Source organism: Panulirus ornatus, chromosome 4 (genome assembly GCF_036320965.1).
Source record: "Panulirus ornatus isolate Po-2019 chromosome 4, ASM3632096v1, whole genome shotgun sequence".
In the NCBI taxonomy this organism is placed as follows: domain Eukaryota; kingdom Metazoa; phylum Arthropoda; class Malacostraca; order Decapoda; family Palinuridae; genus Panulirus; species Panulirus ornatus.
Window position 1 is genome coordinate 58,519,122 of NC_092227.1, and position 19,497 is coordinate 58,538,618.

Genomic DNA, 19,497 nt, shown 5'->3' on the forward strand with positions numbered 1-19,497 from the left:
ATATATATATATATATATATATATATATATATATATTCATACATGTTCACCATTTCCCGCGTTAGCGAGGTAGCGATAAGAACAGAGGACTGAGCCTTCGAGGAAATATTCCCATGTCGTACTTCAGCAGGAATTTTAATGGTTTCTTGAAACTTTACGATACACGACATGTTTCACGAAAGAAAACCCGCCTCATGAGGTGTGTATAGTTCATAATGTTTCAACACCCAACACGAACACACCCACCTGCAAATACCCTTACCTGCAAGTAATGTGAAGTTTCAGTAAACCATTAGAACCCCTGCTGGTGTGTGTGATTATCCCTACATGGAAGTAAATAAGTTAACACCTCGGACTGCTGTGACCGTCATTTTGATATATATATATATATATATATATATATATATATATATATATATATATATATATATATATATATATATACATATATATATTGCTGATAAAGCTTGGAGTATGGGAACCAATGTAAGCTGGAATTACCCTATCTATACAAACTGTAACTATGTGTCGAAGCTTGAGAGGCGATCTCCTCACATGGGAAGCGGAGGAGGTCAGGGTGGCGCAGCGCAGACCTCCTTCCTCCTGCACGTCTGGTGTGGAGTCTGGTTGTGGTGGTGGTCTTTGGGCTGGTGGATGTAGCTTGACGTTGATGGCCTTAATGAGCTTGGCAGTTGATAGGTCTAACGACCAAATATCCCTCTTACATGCCCCCAGTGGTGCGTGGTTAGCGTCTCTGACCATGAGTCAACGCCGGCCTGCCCTTTGTCGGTCCCGCATGGGCGCAGCAGTGGGCCCGCAGCCAATCCCAGCTGTTCATCACCCCTAGGGAATGGCCTATGAATGAGTACCTGGCTTAGGCTGGTGTGTGTGTGTGTGTGTTTATGTTCATATAGGAGTAAAGATGTGGTGCTCACGAGTATATATATATATATATATATATATATATATATATATATATATATATATATATATATATATGTATATATATATTGTTTATTGCTTATTCTTTTATTATACTTAATCGCTGTCTCCCGCGTTAGCGAGGTAGCGCAAGAAAAACAGACGAAAGAATGTCCCAAACCACCCACATACACATGTATATACATAAACGTTCACACACGCACATATACATACCTATACATTTCAACGTATACATACATATACATACACAGACATATAGATATGTGCACATGTATATATTCATACTTGCTGGCTTCATCCATTTTGTCGTCACCCCGCCACACATGAAATATATATATATATATATATATATATATATATATATATATATATATATATATATATATATATATATATATACACACACACACAATGTTAAGTAAGAGACGGGAAACAGCACGATTGTAAAACTCCATATCTCCTTAACAAGCAAATTGTAATCACTAATTACTACCCAATTATATACACCCAGATGTTACCACATCCTTAACTGCTGACTCACCATTAGGTCATTAAGAAATATTGATAAGGTCACTTAGAATATACGCTCACGCATCGGTGGTCGGTTGCGTATAGCAACAGCATGCTGGGTTAGAGGGGTCATGCCCTGTACCCTGGTGAACGTGAAGTAATGCCCGGAGGTTTTGTGTCGGGGTGTGGTGGGGAGGATGGTTCTCACGCACTCACTGCTCGGTAAACGGTTAAGAACTGCATACTTGTGATGACGCTCACACTGCTGGACGTGTTCATGGTCATAATGACGACAGCTAGACATGCTAATGACGACAGCTAGACATGCTTATGGTCGCGCTGACCACAGCTAGACGTGCTAGTGGTCGCGCTGACCACAGCTAGACGTGCTAGTGGTCACACGAAGCACCGTCAGTCGTGGTCACTCCCTCTCTACCCAGCTGGGAAGGGCGTACATGATGATGGTCCGAACCTGTGTTTAAAGGAGGGTGGGAAAAGGTCAGCTCTCCCCAAGATGAATCGTTCTATCTTCATACGCATTTTGTGTCGGTGGAAAGAGAGAGAGAGAGAGAGAGAGAGAGAGAGAGAGAGAGAGAGAGAGAGAGAGAGAGAGAGAGAGAGAGAGAGTATTGTTATATGTGGAGTAGATGGTAAACCAGCTCGATGTGTAGGTTGGATAGACTTGCCTACCCTGTTAGATAGATGATAGACCATGTTACCCTGAGTTGTACTCGTGTGTGCCTCGTTGACTGAGTACATGAAGCTAGACCTCAATTCCTTTATCAATGCTTAAGTGTTGGTAATTAATGGAACCCCCGGATCTTGAACCTTAACCCTTTTGACCTAAGAACAGAGCACGATTGTTGTTATTCTTTTTTTTTTTGATCATTTTCGTGCCATTAATCATTTGGTTATGAGTTGCTGCATCAGCCAACAGACAGACTAATCAAGCAATAACCCGAACGTCACGAGAGCAGCCGGGTTCCCCCACGGCCGGCTCATCTGATGCTGCCGACACCACACACACTTACCGGATCTCACTCGTTTCTTGCTTGTGTCTTTTTCTGTCCCGAGGAGTGACTGTGCTTGCTGTGTGTGTGTGTGTGTGTGTGTGTGTGTGTGTGTGTGTGTGTGAACAACTCGCAAAGGCGGAGTCCCGAGCAGTGACGCCACCAGCACTGGGGTCTGTCAACCCATTTGTGCTTTCAAAACCCAAGCATTTGAATGGCCTCGCTCTGAGACCCCGAGCTGCGTAGCTCAGATCAGATTTCAGCACTTGTTTCAGATTGTTGTTACCAGACTTCAGCAACGCCGTCACCGTCGTTACTAGACTTCAGCAATACTGTCACCGCTATTGCCAGATTTCAGCAACATTGTCACCGCTGTTGTCAGACTTCAGCAATACTGTCACCGCTGTTGCCAGACTTTAGTGGTGCTGCTGTCGGGCATCTGCTGTGCTCACAAAGCTGTTCTCAGGCTTCAGCAGTTGCCAACACGTTTGTTTCAGATTTCATCTGAACTTAAGCACTTTAGATCCGCATAGCCATAGACTCGTAAGACATGTTCAGTGCCTCAGCTGTAAAGCTTGTCCAGGAGAACCGTCAGACGCGCGTAACGCTGCCACTCACAGTGTTGGCTGGGGTTCCCACGACGCTGGTGAAGCTTAGCAACGCCTCTGGTACGACAGCGGTACGGGTCTGTCAGAAAGTTGCGAGGTCTCTGCTGTGGCGCCGCCGTGGGACCTGGTGGAGTTCGATCTTTTGCTGTGGGAGCTGGACGACGCTGCGGAGGTGAGAGGGGAGGAATGCCACAGTGAGACCACGGAGCAGTTCTCCTACTGTGTGAGCGAGGTAGTCCTGCCTCCTTCAAATGGGGGATAAACGACCTTTTGCCTTTGTGAGTTAAAGAGGAGTACTATCCATACGAAGACACAGCAACGCTTACCTAACAGAGACCTGAGCGCCACATCCTGCCGAAGACCTGAGCAACTCTTACCTCCCTTAGACCTGAGCACAGCAAAGACCTGAGCAACACTACCTGTCTAAGACTTGAGCACCAGTGCCCGTCTAAGCTTAGGTTGAGCACCACAACCTGTCTGAGACTTGAGTACCACTCCATTTTTGATACCTGAGCACCGCTACCTGTCACATCTGAGCAACGCTGCCTGTCTGAGACCTGAGTTCCGCTACCTCCCCGAAATCTAAGCACTGCTTCCTCTGCTACTAGAGCACCGTTACCTGTGCATCCGTAAGACCCAAGCACCGCTGCCTCCCTTAAGACCGAAGCACGGTACCTGCTTTGAGACCTGAGCACCGGCGCCTACGTACACAGTGAGCGAGGCACCACTGATCTCAGTGTAACGAACGGAAACGCGTAGATAACCACGGGTCTAGCTAGGGGCTGCCCTTCACCGCTGCTGTACTACGGCTGGCTGGCTCCTGGCTGAGCAGTTTGCGCTCACGCCGTGCGACACTTTCACCAAGGATTTCACAAGGGAAACTTAACGATAGTGAGGAGGGAACATTACGTGGGGGAAATGTCTGTCTCAGGGAAATGTCTGTCAGTGGGGACCTGGGGTGAAGCAGCGGCCATAGCCTGACCCTGGGCGTTGAGACGCCCATGTCACTTGGGACGAAGCCAAGAAATACCAGTGTGATAGTACTGTAGTGGCGCGGGTCATTAGCCCCTAGTCCAGTAAGGCTACTTTTACTAGTGAGGCCGCTAGTGCTGGTGAAGCTACTGGTACTAGTGAGGCTACCGGTACTAGTGAAGCTACTAGATTAATGAGACTAATGGTGCTAATGAGGCGATTGGTACTAATGAGGCAACAGGTACAAGTGAAGCTACTATATTAATGAGTAATGGTACTAGTGAAGCTACTAGATTAATGAGACTAATGGTACTAGTGAGGCGTCTGGTACTAGTAAGGCTACAGGTACTAGTGAAGCTACTAGATTAATGAGACTAATGATACTAGTGAGGCGACTGGTACTAGTAAGGCTACAGGTACTAGTGAAGCTACTAGATTAATGAGACTAATGGTACTAGTGAGGCGACTGGTACTAGTAAGGCTACAGGTACTAGTGAAGCTACTAGATTAATGAGACTAATGATACTAGTGAGGCGACTGGTACTAGTGAGGCTACAGGTACTAGTGAGGCTACTAGATTAATGCGACTAATGATACTAGTGAGGCGACTGGTACTAGTGAGGCTACAGGTACTAGTGAGGCTACTAGATTAATGAGACTAATGGTACTAGTGAGGCGACTGGTACTAGTAAGGCTACAGGTACTAGTGAGACTACTAGATTAATGAGACTAATGGTACTAGTGAGACGACTGGTACTAGTGAGGCTACAGGTACAAGTGAAGCTACTAGATTAATGAGACTAATGGTACGAGTGAGACGACTGGTACTAGTGAGGCTACAGGTACAAGTGAAGCTACTAGATTAATGAGACTAATGGTACTAGTGAGACGACTGGTACTAGTGAGGCTACAGGTACAAGTGAAGCTACTAGATTAATGAGACTAATGGTACTAGTGAGACGACTGGTACTAGTGAGGCTACAGGTACAAGTGAAGCTACTAGATTATTGAGACTAATGGTACTAGTGAGGGGACTGGTACTAGTGAGGCTACAGGTACTAGTGAGGCTACTAGATTAATGAGACTAATGGTACTAGTGAGACGACTGGTACTAATGAGGCTACAGGTACAAGTGAAGCTACTAGATTAATGAGACTGATGGTGCTAGTGAGGGGACTGGTACTAGTGAGGCTACAGGTACTATTGAGACTACTAGATTAATGAGACTAATGGTACTAGTGAGACGACTGGTACTAGTAAGGCTACAGGTACTAGTGAGACTACTAGATTAATGAGACTACTGGTACTAGTGAGACGACTGGTACTAGTGAGGCTACAGGTACAAGTGAAGCTACTAGATTAATGAGACTAATGGTACTAGTGAGGCTACAAGCACTACTGGAGCTATTAGGTTAATGAGACTAATGGTACTAGTGAGACGACTGGTACTAGTGAGGCTACAGGTACTAGTGAGACTACTAGATTAATGAGACTAATGGTGCTACTGAGGCTACAGGTACTAGTGAGACTACGAGCAGTGGTAGGACCCACCCCTCAGAACCCCAGTACCATCACCACCACCATCTGTGTGGGAGACTCACCTTACTTCCCCAAGTGCCTTTCGGAGTCGTGTATATTTATATGTTTATCTATGAAGATAACGGTGAAGTGATATCATACAGTCATACTGTGTAGGTTTGGTCGATGGTGTTTGCTGTTGGATAACTTGAGCCGGGATCATTATGGCCGCCTGCAAGTACCGGAAGGTGTGTGGTTGAGGACGTATCTGTTTACCTCTGTGGGTATTGGTCAAGCTGGAGTGCAAGAACTGGAGACGAGGTGAAAGTGTGTGTGTGTGTGTGTGTGTGTGTGTGTGTGTGTGTGTGTGTGTGTAGTGATGCTGCTGTGAGAGACCCCCACGCTGCACACTCATGGGTCACTCCTGCCCTCACGACTTGACATCTGCGTTTAAAGTGTGAGGAAATTACATATATCACTTGAGGAACACTTGCCATGCATGATGATGGCTGTGGAGGTGTGAGTGGCCCCGTTGTTGCTGCAGTCGTGCGGGAGTGGCAACATATCGCGTTTGTTCCCTGTCCTTCAGTCTTGACACAGGCCTTGCTGCCCCATGATCAGCTAGAGCGACTTTTTCTTTTTGTTCAAGCAAATTAACTGTTTTGCGCCAGGTGAAGCACCGGACGCTTACAGCACCTGCTTGTGCAGGCAGTGAAGGCTCAGCGTACCGTGCCCTCCGTACAGCAGTCCTCCTCCTCCTTCTCCTCCTCCTCCTCCTCCTCCTCTCTCTCTCTCTCTCTCTCTCTCTCTCTCTCTCTCTCTCTCTCTCTCTCTCTCTCTCCTCTCTCTCTCTCTCTCTCCCGGTCTCACGCAGTGTTTTACCGATAACGTCTTTTAGTCACCCCAACATTTTATACTTCTCGTGTCTTCGAGTTTTTTTAATATAGTTACTTAATTTGTTGCACTTTCCATTATTATTGATATTATTATTATTATTATTATTATTATTATTATTATTATTATTATTATTATTATTATTATTATTATTTTTATTATTATTATTATTATTTCTTCGTTTTTTTTTTTCGATAGGAGACCGGGATTATTTAGTTAGACAGAGGGCCGGCCGCTCCCGGGTAAGACCAGGCGGGTCTAATGTTATCACATCAGTGTGAGGTCCGAGCAGAGGCTTCAGTTTGGTTGTTTGTTTACCCCCGTCACCTGTCGGCAAGCCGGCCGGTCTCTCGCTAAGCGTTCGCTGTCTCCCGAAAGATCATCGGCGGTTATGACATCTTGTCTGTATGGAATATCACCCGTGTATTCTTCAATGTTCGATAGTTTTTTGGCAAGCTAGTAACTGTGTTGTCAGTTAGTAACACTCGCCAGAATGTTGTGCGGTGGCAACATCAGCTAGGCTACCGCTGTCATTATCACGTTAAGCGACTGACCTCTCCATAGTGAGAGCCATCATATCGCACGGATTAACTGACCTCATCAAGTTCAAACACAGTCCACCAGCGGTAGAGTTAGGTCAGAACTTTTGACTTTCGACCTTAACATGCCACCTTCGACCTTTGATTTGTTTTGTGCCACTGTCAGCGGCGAGGTTATCGTACATCCCATGCTCATCATGTTTATCCTGTGGGCGATACAGTGACGGAAGTCGAGCCCTCCTGGTCTTCACCACCAGTCAGCGGCGCCTGGTGTTCCCACTGAAGGCCGTTGTCACTCCCAAGGACCTCCTTCGTCACCTGATCTGGCTGGCCGCTATATAGCGGGAATCACCGAAGGCAAACCATTCGAGCTGTCAGCTTGCCTCAGACACAACAAGCTCGGCTCACTCGCGAGCGCCTTGACGTCTCCTGCCGTGACAACTCTTGACTCATGAGGCTCTTGTGGTTTCCGTATCGTAGGTGGCAGCTCACCATGTCGATCCTGACTCTCTCACCATCCTGCCATAACCCTGTGCGTTCAGTACCACTAGACTACACCACCTTGGTATATAACCATTATTGTTGTTGTTTTTGTGACTCGTGTTTCTGGATCATTCTCTCAGTCCTTTTACTGAATACAAATTAGAAGTAAGACTCCACAGAATTCCACTGAATATCTGATTCTTGATGCTGGTGGCTGGCAAACGTATAGCTTTTTAAAGTTGGTCTGTTTATATCCTGTGGACTCTTAGCTGTATGGTGGTTGTCAGCCCACTGCCAACACCTTCAGGGATCATTATCTTTCCATCACTGGTTCTCGTCTTTGACTACTGTCCAAACTGAGCAAAGTATTTTGTAGACTTCTGTTGCAAGTTAGATTGAAATGTTTATTTTCCCTTTGTTTTGATATCAGGACCTTGGATGTTGTTGTATTTGTTGGATTACATGAAGACCAGTATTCCCCCGCCCCACCCGAGACTCTCTGTCTTGTGAATACCTGGTGAAATCTTCATGGGTCTTCACCCTGAACATCCCAGGCTGGGCCAGGGCTGCTAGAATAGGTCGTTGGTCTACCAAGCTGTTGGAGGCCTTATCCCTTAGGCCCACATTGCTCCCACAGCCTGGCTGAAGGGTTCACTTTGTAGGTACTTTGTCCTATGCACTCTTGAACCTTTCTGCTGTGCATCCCATGCTGTGTCTGACAGCAGGTGTTGAAGAATGTTGGGCCGCGGATATTTAACGTGTTCTCTCTTTTGTGTGTGCATCTCGCATCTTTGGATTTCAGAGGTCGTAATTTTGCAAGGTTTTTCCATGCCTGTCGTGTCAGTAGGATGATATTTTTGAATGTAAGTCGGGAACAATACCTTCTAGGATTTTCTAGGTGTAGACAAGGTTGTACGTCTCCCGTATGACCTCCAGGGAGTGAAGCCTTAGAGATTTTAGTTGTTCCCATTAATCTAAATCCTTTTGTCACTTTAATATGGACTGTGAGAGATCTCTGAACACTTTCTAAAGCCGCAGTTTCACTTGTCTTGTAGGTTGATGTTAGAACGAAATATATTCAAGTGATGAAAGAATTCTTGCCGTAAATAATATCATCACTGACTTTTTCTTCACTTGTCTTGAATGTCTGGAGGATCCAGCCTGCCATCCTTCTGCACGAGGAAACCTTTTTGTTTTGTTATGTTTGCTGAAGGTTGTGTCGTTAGACATTAGTGTTCCAGATTATGATGCTGTCTTTTGTCTCTCCGGTGTTGTGTGTTTTTTTTGATTTCTTTCTTTGCCCCCGTATTGGAAGGTTGAAACTTGCCTCCTCTGAAAAGCATATTGTTTCTAGGTTTTTCCAGTTCATTATCGTTTATGTCTCTGTAGCCTTTCGGCATCTTATATTGATGTGATTTCATAGTTATGTTTGTATTATCTGCAAAAGATGATGTGGAACTGTGGCTTGTGTTTGCGTCAATGTCAAATAAAAGAATGAAGAACGGGACGGGTGCAAGTACAGGTTACTTTGGAGACTGAGGTTTTTATCGTGGAGGCTCTGAGATGGCATGGTTTACGACTCCGTGTTGTGATCGCTTCGTTAAAAAGTTCCATATTCATCTCCTGATTCTTCCGATTATTCACGTCTTTCGCAGATTGTGTGCAGTGACACTATGGTCACATTTGTCCGGGACTTTTTTTGCAAAATCTGTGTAGTTCAGGTCAGCATTTTCTTTATTTTTCAGTGCTTCAACAATCCAATCATGATGGTCAAGCAGCTGGGAGAGGCAAGGTCTTCCCACCATGTTGTCTAGGGTCGTGCAGATTGTTCACTTCCAGAGATTCAGTCAGCTTGCCTCTTGAGGCTCTTTCGAAAATTGTAAAGGATATACGATAGTCTTTTAGGACTGCTTTGCTTCCACTTTTGTGGAGTGGAGGATATGGGTCAGGTTCAGACTCACGGGAATGGTGCCAGAATCTAGACTTCTTCACCAGAGGATATTTAGCACACGTGCTAGAGGTGTCTTGCATTTTGCGTTTCTGTTTAAGACCTGAGCTCCATGAGTTGATGGTCATGCTCTCAGTGGACCTCTCGAAATCTTGTGTTAAGGTGACGATATCTGGTATGTGCACACTTGGGAAATTACGTTTTAGGAAGGCTGTTGGGTCATTTATCTTTATTGTTCTTTTTGACTCATCTTTTCTCAGTCGTCTGTGAAATTACCCTCTGTTTTAAGTGAGCCATTGGTGTTTATAGTCCTATATTTACGTTTTGCATACGAGTAAAAGTATTTTGGGTTATTTCTTCTTCTTCTTCTTCTTCTTCTTCTTCTTCTTCTTCTTCTTCTTCGTTATCCGATGTTTCATATGATATTTTTAGTGTATGATGATCTATGTTGATTATTACGGGAGGCCTGCCAGAAAGGTTAATACATCGATAGCTTTCCTTAAGTGTTAACACCTTCATTGTGAATTAACCTTCCTTTGACCTCCCAGAAAAGAATGTTTTGTTCATATCTAAACTTCCTACCTTCTCTCCAGTTATTGATTATAAACATCACCTTAAGATGGTTGACGAATGTTTTACCCTTAGATCCGGGTCATTAGCTTAAGGGAGGAGGACCATTAACTGACGAATATAACATTTTTGGAGTTAATATGAACATAGAACATTCTCTATGCTGTATAGCATATCACTCAAAATACACTTCACCTTGAAGGTCTTGACGAATCCTTCCTTAGAACATTAAAACTGCCTCAGCATCAAGCAGCACTTTGGGGGCTAGGATGCCTGGCCCAGCCCGTTACAGGTCTATATGTGATTAGAATCCATATTGCCAGATGAGGGGATCAGGGTGGTTGAAAAACACAGGGTGGAGCTGGATTTAAACAATGTACCCTTGTCTCTGGTTGTCCCTGTCACAACGAGGCTTCACACTGAAACGTTGTAGAGTAAGACTCCAGCCTCCATCCTGTGTTTCTCTACCACCCTCATCCTGTCAAGAGATTAGAAGTTAAACTCCATTATGTTATTGACAGAATAAAGTCTGTTTACAGAATTAGAGGTCAAGTGTTACTGAATGTCACATTTTCATCCACAGTTCAGTACTGGACTAAATAGGAACCTAAGTGATTACGCTGAAAGTCACATTCTTGACTTAACCAACTGTGGATTGTGGTTGAGACCAACATGACTCACCATGAGGGAGACGTATGTACCAGTGGTGGGTACAGAGCTGCCTGTACCAGGACCGGCGGGCAGGATCACCCCGGGAGAAGGGTCACCCCGGGGGTATGAAGGTGTAGGAGTACATTACGTTAAGGTAAATGAAAATGATTACAGAACTCTCAATCAAGAGACGTGACTCCAGAAACGTGAATGACAGAGTTGTGTCTACGCTCTTAAGAAATAGTATAATTGCACGTAAGTGTTCTCTCCAGTCATCTGAATGAGTTGGTTTTGTCTGGTATGAAGAGCACGAAGAGGTTTTTGCATTATTCATCCACGACACCTCGATACTTTGGAACTCTCTACAGGCTCGTGTCTTTCCCCGTAACTATGACGTGGCACATTTTGCAATACAGGGGTTTCGCTTCCTCCAAAATTCGTAAATACTTTCCCTTGTCTCTTATTTCTTCCCTTTGATTAACCTTTCCCTGTTTCAATTTAAGTTCGGCTTTGTGTGGACTTTTCTCCGTGACTGGAGCCTCCAATGTAAAGAAAAGAAGAACTACTCAAATTGATGGGTTCCTTAACATATATAAAATTGATGGAGTAGAACCGACATACATATCACTGATGGGTTACACTACATGATAAGATCAACGGAATGGAATTGATATGAATGATATTGAGGAGGAAGGGGCGGGGGTCATAATAAGATTGATGGGATGAATTCAACATACATAGATTTGATGGGCTACATAAAATTGATGGGAATGGAATAGAATCAAGACACATAGCGTTGACGGAATTTAAAAAAAAACATACATACTTATTTTAGATAAAACTCAGACTTGCTTTGAGGAAACCGGATTAACATTTCTGGGTTCATTGATTCAGGAAGACCAGTCCTTCATATAGGGTTTAACTAAGAATCTTTTTTTTTCTGTCTACCATTTGTTAAAGGTCTGCTGCTTAGATATCAGGTGTGATAACCATTGGTGAGTGACGTGAATCGCCCTAGGTGTGCTGACGTTCTCTCAGGGTTCGGCTTAAGGGTATGGGAAGGAGTACAGTTCGTAGAGGTCAGGTTCCTGTGACCAACCCAGACATGTCGTGTTACATAGACCTTCCTCACCACGACGGCCGTTGGCGATGTCTCTCACTGACCTCACGTCACCGTGGACCTGGGTCGCTTTTGGGTATTATTCCTGCTTGACTTTCCCCTCCGTCAAGCTACTAGGACACTGGGAATTTATCTTGATGGTTGCCAGTGTAAATGTGGAGTAGAATATCTCATTCCAGCAGTGCTACCAAAAATGTCGAGTGGTGTATGTTATCCCAAAGCTACCACCGTGAATGTTGGGTGGAGTGTATCATCTCTGCGCTGCCACCATGAATGTTGGGTGGAGTGTATCATCCCTGCGCTGCCACCATGAATGTTGGGTGGAGTGTATGATCATCCCAAACCTCACCAATAATATTGGAAGGGAGGACAACAGCACACGAGGTGATCACATTAAGAACCTTAGACATGGGTCTGAGCGAATACTTTACCCTGTACCCATAAGAGCTCCTTTACTGCTATGGCTGAAGATGTACAGGGAGAGTTTACAGTATACCAGCCAGCGTGGGTTGGTCAGGTGAGGAAGCCTGAGGTGTCGAGTGTAACGTGAACTAGCCAGCGTGATTCGGTCTGGTCTACAAGCCGGCCTGGTAGAGACTTCCTCCAGGCAGTGTTGAGTAAAAGAGCCAGTGTGGATGAGTCTGGTCCAGATGATGGCTGGATGATGACAGCCGGTCGTAGGAGGTTGCAAACCATCAGTGACCTGACCTCTAGTGCTCGTCTTTGTGACTGTGACCTTGCAAGGAAGAGCTCCATTTTTGCTCAGCCGGGGACAGGACCCACATAGTACTTCGATGTTTGTACACCTCGGATGAGTTTTACACACACACACACACACACACACACACACACACACACACACACACTTACCTTAAGACCTCTGTGCGAGATCGACCAATCCTCAGCATTTCCCAGGACGAACTCAGATAAAGCCTTACTGATATTAAGGCTCGGTCTTGGGTGTAAGTTTATGTGTGTGTTCCATTTTTTTTTCATGTCTGGCCCAAGCTTGATCATTCTCACAACTTCCTTAACACTTGTAGGACAACTACCATTGGGAACAGAGATGGTTTGTTGGTTATATCCTTCTTCCCTTCTCCGTGTTTCCTACATCAGCAGACCTGGGATGACCAAGTATGCCGGAATACTGGATGAGTTGGTAGGGATCATTAGTTGCTGTTCTGATCCTGTCGCGTAGGTTTACCCATTAAAATACAATGGAGGACCTAACAGATCCGGCGTATGATTGGTCTGCATTGTGGCGGCGGGACATTCCTGTACTGGCGCGCCGCTTATCTGATGTCGGTCTAAACCCATGGTGGTGTGGCGTGCTGGTGGGGCCTGGGGTCTGGTTGTGGCGTGCTTTGGGGCCTGGCGTCTGGTTGTGGCGTACTGGGAATTCTAGCGTCTGGTTGTGGCGTGCTGGGCCTGTCTGGCGTCTGGTTGTGGTGTGCTGGGGTGTTTGGCGTCTGGTTGTGGCGTGCTAGGGGTTCTGGCGTCTGGTTGTGGCGTGCTAGGCCTGTCTGGCGTCTGGTTGTGGCTTGCTGGGGTGTTTGGCGTCTGGTTGTGGCGTGCTGGGGGTTCTGGCTTCTGGTTGTGGCGTGCTGCGTCTGGCGTCTGGTTGTGGCGTCTGGTTGTGGCGTGTCGATTGTCTTGGGAGTGGGTGTAGTAGCGTCAGACGAAGTGGTGAAATTCAACTATACCCTCAGTAACCAGCGAGACGCAGGAGAAGGACAGAGAAAAGTACTTGTATCGTGTGAAAATAGAATCGAGGGACATAGATGCCCGTAGCCCACTAATAACATGAAGAAGAGACATACATGGACGATTACCAAATGAATGAGCTGATGACAAAGCACCGTCAGACGGTGTGTTTGGCGAGCCAGAAACCACCTTGAAAATAAATGACCCCACCGACTTCTTCCTAACACTCGTACCACCTCATTCTTACACACATCAGATGTCACCACATCGCTACAGGACTTCGAGAGGACCAGTGAGAACATGCAAATGCATTCTGGCCCCAGGACCACAGTCCTGAAACTCTGTCTTTATAAAAAAATATGCAAAACACCACGTTTCTCGAACTTCAAATTTCATCTGAACAAGAAGTTTGGGCACTGGCATTGTCCCCCAAGAGTTTAAAACTGATTCACATCGCCCAACTCCACCAAAGGAGGAAGCAGAGGAAGCCCAAATATTACCAAGAGTTTCGGAAGGCGTAAGATATATATTAGATGACTTTCTAGAATCGGTTAATCTATAGACTCCAGCACGACATGATGCCAGGGCGGGATAATCGTGCCTCCAACTGCTGTGATGATTTTATAGTGGCGCTGGAGAACAAGTAGAGAGCTCGTGTGTTACGCATTACCCTTGTAAAAGCCTTGATTATTGCTTATATCCTTCTTGCTGAAGCTGGGAATAACCGGAAAAATTGAACGATGGATGTACGTTTTGATAAGAGATGGCAACGCTGTCGTAAAGCCTTGCCTTCATAGTAAGAAAAAAAAAAAAAAGGAATTGTATTCGCACCATTATGTTCCTCATTCTCATATTTAACATGAATGCAATGACGAGTCCTTTTTTCATATCATCCTTTGTGTATGATATTAGAGTAAGCATGAAAGTCTCATCAAGATGGGACTCAGAGAAAGTAGAGTGACATTAACAGTGTTGGGTGGGCCGTTTTGACGACTGTATGTTTTCGTTCACCTCGAAGCTGTGGAAATTACCCTGTCATATCTTTCCCAATAACCTATGACCTGAGGCATTTTAAAAGACAGGTTTTTCTCTCCCTTTAACAATTTCAAATACTTTCCCTCGTCTCTCCTTTGTCCCTTTTATTAATCACTCTGTATATCAGTTGAGGCCCGGCCTTGAAGTGGACTTTGGTCTGTGACCGGAGCCTCTAACGTAGAAAAGAGAAAAATCCTCTGCTAGGCCACCAAGAACTACATGCTTTTCAATGAGGATATGGACCAGTTCCTCCCATGTGGGGCGAGCGAAGAAATAAGAGAGGCAGTGCAGAATACCAGAATACTAGTTAGAAACAGACACTCTCATATCATAACTGAACATAGTAAAATCCTAATAATGATGCCCGATGATATTACCCTCAGCGAATTCAGCAAGGCAGCAGTTGCCTCTTCGAAAAAGATGGTAAGCTGGATCTTGCGGACCTTCATGCCCAAAGAGAGAAAAGCAGGGATGTCGCTCTTCAAGACACAAATACTCTCATGAATACAATACTGCTGTGGTCAAATTGTACAGTTAGAAAGTGCATAGATCCTTCACGGACAGCATTATCGCCGTATCTAAACTGAGAATGACTGAAACCACTGTAAGATTAGACGGGAAATGTGGGTACACACACACACACACACACACACACACACACACACACACACACACACACACACACATATATATATATATATATATATATATATATATATATATATATATATATATATATATATATATATATATATATATATATATCATGATTTACCCTTGGAAAATCCTGGTAGGTGTGATTCCCAGCATACGTTAAAAAGAATAGTTTCCCATTGGCATGACAAGCATGGGAGACCGTAGAAAATCATCGCTGACATTAATAGGTGTATTCAACCCACTGCTTGCAGCCATCTGAATAACTGTTATGTACAGTGGAGAGATGCAAGGCCCTGGTTAAGTATTTACTAAGCTTATCAGACTAACGAGGCTGTGATGATTATGTGGGCCTGCGGGCCGCGGCCTCCAACAGCCTGAAGGACCAACGACCCCACTCAGCAAGTTGGAGAGTCACCCCGAGCTTGGGGTGTGGGTGAGTAGAAGACATCGGAAGCCGTCGTAAGGTCAGGTAGAGTGCACGTAAAGTGTGCCGGGTCGGGTGTCCAGGCGACTCGTAAGGGGAAATGTCATAGGAGATCACCGCCATACCCAAAGGTCGTGCCTTCGTGCTCGAGGGTCGTAAATCGTGCTTAAGTGTTGTGCCATCTCGCTCAAGGATCCCGAGTTCATGCTTTAAAGTCGTGCCTGTCGTGCTCAAGGGTCGCAGTGTCGTGCTTAAGAATCGTGCCGTCTTGATCAAGGGTCGTACCGTCGTGCTCAAGGGTCGTACCGTTGTGTTTAAGGGTCGCAGTGTCGTGCTTAAGAATCGTACCGTCGTGCTTAAGGGTCTAGCCATCTTGATGTGGGAGTTACTTGTACAGACGCATGTAAACCCTGGGTTAGGAATAACTTGGTTGGGTCGGCAAGAGCTCTCTTGTTTCTTCTCGCTATAAAAGTAAAACTTTTCCTCATTAAATGCTGAACAAGGGAAGTAAAAATTCCTATTTGGATACTTTTATTGCTGATAAATTAGACAGGTGCGCTGCACACACCTTTACTCCCGTCCATTGTCTCTCTCTCTCTCTCTCTCTCTCTCTCTCTCTCTCTCTCTCTCTCTCTCTCTCTCTCTCTCTCTCTCTCTCTCTCTCTCTCTCTCTCTCGATGTCTTGTCTGAATTTGACATTGTTACGGGGGCAATGTTAATGACTAGCAGTAAACTTGAATTAGATCTCCATTATCATAGTTTGCTGAGTTCAAGTGTCTGGTATCCATAGGTTCCATCAGGGATCGCCACACTTCTCTGTGCATCACAGTGATACTGTGAGTGTCACACTCGTCTTAGTATAGGAATAGTTGATGAGCTTATGAGCTTCTGTGGTGTTGTGGTTATTGTTGCTGACTGTGAGTGACGCGCGGGCTGGCCGGGGTTCGATTCCTGAAGAAGGCAGTCGGCTCATAGCCAACCCAGCTGTTTATCACCCCGTCGGGGAGGATGGTACACAGTTGTAAACTGTGTCGTCTTAAGGATATTTAATAAGCTGTTGAGCACGACACTATGTCTTTTAGTTATGACCATTGGTCATGATAGCGTGACCTCTAACTTGACCCTTAAGAGTGTGTTCAAAGCTCGCGACATTATTACACTCCAGGATCGCTCCGCTGTGCTCAAGCATCATGCTTTCTGGGTTTAGGTACTTGTGGCTCTCCCGCACTGGCCTTCTATTCCGTCTTTTCCATTAGGAAATGGGCTTCCGTCCCTGGTGTATGTATGGAGGGTAAGCTCATCATTTTACCTCAAAATGTATAGAATTTTGCAGTCGTCATGAATATAGAAAACCAGTGCTAACATACCGTCGACCAAAGTCTAAGGAACGCAGGTTAACAGCTTCGCACTCTGTGTCAGAATAATGTATTGGATGGTTTGCATAATGGCTCTTAGACCAAGTTAGGGCAAGGTAACAGACTCTAGGGCCGCACCGCTCATGCTGTAAATGGATATTTTTATGGGGTTATCATCATCATGAGCCACGCAGCACAGGGCGGACGCTGGGCAGCGCTGTGTGCGTACATGCGGTAGGAGATAAGAATTTACAGTAAGACGTTCGAGGTTAGTGAGGAAAAGGTACGGTGTTCAGTACTCTGGTAAGAGTGTTGCAAGTGGCTGACCCAGCGGTTGCTTGTACAGTTATCTTATGCAGACCTTAGATGTTGCCTTTCTGTAATCTCGTATCAATATCCGCGAGTACTCACAAAGGCAGGAGGACGTAGTCAGTGAGAGAATTGACCGGAAATCTTACTTTGTCTGTTAGTAATGACGACCAAAGCAGTTACTGCTATCTGTTCTCGTGCTGCCTTCAGAGAAATGTGTATAACAAATGATGTACATCCTCACCCGACATCGATGATGTGTATCATCTTTACGTAAGCTAAATACAACTGAATTCAGACAGCATTAAACCACTGGGTCCTACCGAGGCTGGGTATGATAGTGGAAGAGAACAGAGGAAACTCGTAGATTAATGTGGGAGGAGTAGAAAGACACATGTGTCTGAAAGAGGAAGACCTGTAAACTTGTACTGTATGCTGCTGGTTATGTGACTATGGGTAAAGGAAATGTCGTGTGTGAGGCAGGTGTGGCAGACGTGAACTGTGAGGTCCGGGGAGGACCCTCGTACACTCCCAGGCCAAAGTAACGTTCTCATTATCCTCCTCACTAGGAAGACGACTGTCCTCATTGTCATCCTTATCCTTAACTTGATTGGCTGCTGTTTAGATCTGGTACGTCAGTGGAAATCTGATACGTCAGTGGAAAACACACGAAAACTCTCCCTTCAAAAGTATCTCACGTTAGCAGGGGCATAAAAGGTGCTCATGGTTCCAGTAGTACATGTTATTATGTCTCGTGTCTTTCCTATAACATAGTAATGTAGAATGTGCTATGACTGACCTCTCCTCCTGAATTATGTGAGCATCGTAAAACAGGTTAATGGATGTGTAGACAAACTGGGGAATGGATGGTCTTGTTCCAGCTCATGAATGTAAAGACTTGCTTGAAGTGGAGGTAGAGGCTAGTCACAACGACCCTCTGGTTCAGTCAGTCGGCCAGGTCGAGCGATACCTGTTACTGGTGTGTGTGTGTGGAGGGAAGCTTGGCGAAGAGAGGCACTCGCTAGGATCAGTACTATGATGATTGCACCATTGGTGTGGTATACTTCATGCCGTGATTAACCCGCTGTTTCTGTTCATGGTGATGCATCATATCTTGATGTAACTTACTTTATCGACACTTGATTTGTTGAGGTTGATCTAAACGCGATCACATAATACATCACAAGAAATGCTCTTTGTGATTAATTTCTATGCACCTTCATTCACGACCCCACACTCTCCCAGGTGGATCTAACTCTTTAAGATTACAAAGCAATATTTTGTTTTTTATATTAGCTGACACGGCACTGGCAACTGAATGCCCTAATCAAGGCCATCTGATAACGCCATATATATATATATATATATATATATATATATCACAGCTTAAGCAAATACCCATTTAATGACCAATCCTTAGAGGATGATGAACGGCTTGATTGACTGTGGGTCGGATGCCGCACCGAACCTTTTTTTTTTTATTAGGATAAAACAGTTTGAATCAAAACATCAGATTATGAAGTAATAACCCTTGTAAAATCAATAATGGAAACGCAATTTCTGCTCACATCACTTTGTAAGTTTTACTTGTTTTCCTCGTATCAGAATTCAGAACGGCGTGCAGTAACATAAACATGTTGGGCATAACAGTATCCTTTACACTGTCTTTGGAAACCCTCATTGTATGTGTTGCACGAAGCCTACTTCAAACTGAGGTGTTGTACAGCTGCTGCTGATAGTTTTCTTCGTTCCATTGGGGAGTACTTTCATATGTAGGGTGACTCCTATGTCGCCTTACTCTTGGTCCCAGCGGAATCATAAGACCTCCTGCATTATTAAGTGTCTTGCTCTCACTTCTCTTCAACCATCCATCTTCGTTCCTCCTTGTTGTTGCAGACCTCTTGTCCGTTCTTCAGGTCTTATGACTTCGGCCATTAGCGTTAAGTCCCAGCTACTCTTTAAGGCCAGGACACGCTGCGTGTGACTGGCTTGTGCTTCCTGTAGTTTATGTGTGGAGACCAACCACATGATGGTTGGTCGTTATGATACGTTCCTTACCACTACTAGCAGCAAAGCTGTGGAATTATCTTCTTACTTTCGCCATTTCTTCTTTGATGTTTCCACCATCAAGTCAGGTCTGCAGGTATCTGACAAGCTTTTAGATTCTTTCATGATGGCCGTAGATGGAGCTTGTAGCAGTTAGCGTTCCTGACCGTCACGCATTCACAAGCTGCCTGGTGTCAAGTCG

The 19,497-nt window shown here is 45.0% G+C and overlaps 1 protein-coding gene across 6 annotated transcripts in view; it reads left to right on the forward strand.

The window, feature by feature from the left end:
* Positions 1-19,497, forward strand: part of Pde11 (Phosphodiesterase 11) — a 1,275,799-nt gene that overhangs the window by 786,893 nt on the left and 469,409 nt on the right. The gene's annotated exons all lie outside the window — the stretch shown is intronic.